We start from the raw sequence: 3,447 nt of genomic DNA on the forward strand, positions 1-3,447 counted from the left end.
AGGATCAATGGTTTACTCAAAATACTCCTTCAAGCCCCAGTGTGTCTGACTACATCAGTAACCTTAAGAATAAAATCAGTGAAGTCAGATCTTTTGCTAAATCAAACTTCCTCAAATCTCAAACTAAAATGCAACAGAATTCTCTTCCCAAATCTGTCATGAGAAGTTTCAAACCAGGAGACAAGGTTTTACTTTTTCTCCCCACTCCAGGCAATGCTCTTCACAGTAAGTTCATGGGACCTTATGTTGTGGCTCAAAAACTAAGTCCATTAAATTATGTGGTCCACACTCCTGACCGTCGTAAGGATTCCCAACTAGTTCATATTAATCTAATGAAACCTTACCACTCCAGAGAACCAGAGGACGACTTGTCTCGCGCTGTACCTGTATGTCTGGTAGGAAGGAGTCTGGTCCTGTGCCCCCGAGGAAGAGTCCGACATCGAATTCCTCTTCTCGTCACCTAAAGGACGCCCCTCAAACAGCCAAATCATGTCCAACCTGGATGAGGTGTTTGTTTCCTTAACACCTTCACAACAGTCTGATCTTAAAAAGTTATTGCTAGACTTTTCTGAAATCACAGGTGACCTTCCAGGAGTTTGTAATACTATCCAACATGACATAAGATTAACATCTACCGACATCAAGCCTATAAGACAACCAGCCTATCGCATTTCACCCATTAAAAGAGACTTGATGAAAAAAGAGGTAGACTATCTGCTCTGTCATCACCTTGCAGAACCTTGTTACGTTCACCGGTTAAACTGGTAAGATTGGCATCGGAGAGCCGGTGAACAATAACAATAAAAAAAACACTGCAGGTTCAACTGGTGAGGAAATGCAAAAGGGGGTCACTTTAAAAAGCTATTTTAATAACCCATAATGAAATTGACACATATATAACAAGAAACATGAAACACAGATATATAACATGAAACACAGGAAAATGACATACACATATAACACAGTAATAAATACAACAATAAAGAACCCAACTTAATACCTAACAATAATCCTAATCCTATATAGAGGCAATGTGGAAAACACGGACGAGGGGAAGTGATACTTATGCGGTGTCGCAGTGGTGAAATGCTGGGTGATGGTTGATCCCACGGCAGAACCAAGAGGCGTTGTGTTCACTGGTTGAGGCTTGGATCTCAACTGACAATCCAGAAAACCAAGAGCTGGCTCAACACTTTCGGTTGAGTCGAAAGGGGCCGCGTGAATCCAACTTCGGGACAGTAGCCGGGCTTCATGAAACGGTGACGTGGAAGGTTCACGAGACGGTGACGTGGAAGGGAGGCGGAGAGGTGGCGAACGAGGTAACAAGCAGAGGAGGTGATGGTAGTAATGCATGTTACGGGCGGGCCGTAACATTTCCTCCCCCCTAAGACCTCCGTAATGGGCTCATGAAGGAGGTGAGACGGGAGATCTTGATAAGGCGTCGGCGATGATGTTGTCCACCCCCTTGATATGATGGACTTCCAGGTTGAAGGTTGAGTTAACAAGGCCCACCTAAGAATGCGTTGGTTTCGGTTCCTCATGGCGTGAAGGAAGGCCAGAGGATTGTGGTCGGTGAAGACCTTCGTGATGTGCGGACCAGGATGAAGATAGCACTCAAAACGTTGGAGCGCCAGCACGAGTGCCAGAGCCTCCTTTTCGATGGTGGAGTAGTTGAGTTGATGGTGTTTCAGTTTTGCAGAGTGATAGGCGATGGGATGGAGGATGCCGCTTGTGGGGTCCGTTTGTAGTAGGACAGCACCACTCCAACTCCACTCGCGTCAACTTGTAAATGGAAGGGTCGGGAGTGATCCGGCGTCCAGACCACTGGTTCCGAGGAGAAAACGCCTTGAGGTGTTTGAAGGCTTGGTCACAGGCCGGGGTCCAGTGGAAGGGGACGGAAGTGCTGAGAAGGTCCGTCAGGGGCGGCCAGGGTGGAGAAGTTTTACAGAAGCGTCTGTAAAACCAGCCATCCCCAAGAACCTCATGAGAGCTTTCCTGGTGGTAGGAACAGGGAAGCCAAGGATGGCCTCAACGTTAGCTCTCTTGGGGTGAACCTTGCCGTTCCCCACCACATGTCCCAGGTAGACCACCGTAGACCTCCCGAAGGTGGACTTGGCCAGGTTGATGGTAAGCCCGGCTTCCTGCAACCGACCCATCAGCCTCCGAAGACGGGTCAGATGTGTTGCCCAGTCGTCTGCAGTCACCACCAGGTCGTCCAGATACGCGGATGTTCCCTCCAAGTCCTGAGTTATGTAATTTATAGCCCTCTGGAAGGTGGCGGGAGCATTAGACAATCCAAAGGGCATCACTGTGTATTGGTATAGTCCGAAGGGAGTGATGAAGGCGGATATTATTTGGGCCTCGTCCGAGAGGGAATCTGGTAGTAACCTTTAAGCAAGTCTATAGTGGTTACAAATTTGGCTACTCCTATACTATCTATAAGGTCCTCTATCAAGGGCAATGGGTAGGAGTCTGGCACCGTCACTTTATTTAATTTCCGGTAGTCGGTGCAAAATCGACTACTACCATCTGGCTTAGATGTTAACAGGCAGGAGAAGCCCAAGGAGATATACTAGGTTCTGCAAGGTGATGACAGAGCAGATAGTCTACCTCTTTTTCATCAAGTCTCTTTTAATGGGTGAAATGCGATAGGCTGGTTGTCTTATAGGCTTGATGTCGGTAGATGTTAATCTTATGTCATGTTGGATAGTATTACAAACTCCTGGAAGGTCACCTGTGATTTCAGAAAAGTCTAGCAATAACTTTTTAAGATCAGACTGTTGTGAAGGTGTTAAGGAAACAAACACCTCATCCAGGTTGGACATGATTTGGCTGTTTGAGGGGCGTCCTTTAGGTGACGAGAAGAGGAATTCGATGTCGGACTCTTCCTCGGGGGCACAGGACCAGACTCCTTCCTATCAGACATACAGGTACAGCGCGAGACAAGTCGTCCTCTGGTTCTCTGGAGTGGTAAGGTTTCATTAGATTAATATGAACAAGTTGGGAATCCTTACGACGGTCAGGAGTGTGGACCACATAATTTAATGGACTTAGTTTTTGAGCCACAACATAAGGTCCCATGAACTTACTGTGAAGAGCATTGCCTGGAGTGGGGAGAAAAGTAAAACCTTGTCTCCTGGTTTGAAACTTCTCATGACAGATTTGGGAAGAGAATTCTGTTGCATTTTAGTTTGAGATTTGAGGAAGTTTGATTTAGCAAAAGATCTGACTTCACTGATTTTATTCTTAAGGTTACTGATGTAGTCAGACACACTGGGGCTTGAAGGAGTATTTTGAGTAAACCATTGATCCTTTAATATTTTGAGAGGCCCCCTGATCTGTCTACCATAGAGTAATTCAAAAGGGAGTAACCTAAAGAATCTTGAGGAGATTCTCTTAAAGCGAAGAGAAGGAAAGAAATACTTTCATCCCAGTCTCCTTGATGCT

Source organism: Portunus trituberculatus, chromosome 20 (assembly GCF_017591435.1).
Source record: "Portunus trituberculatus isolate SZX2019 chromosome 20, ASM1759143v1, whole genome shotgun sequence".
NCBI classification, from domain to species: Eukaryota; Metazoa; Arthropoda; class Malacostraca; order Decapoda; family Portunidae; genus Portunus; species Portunus trituberculatus.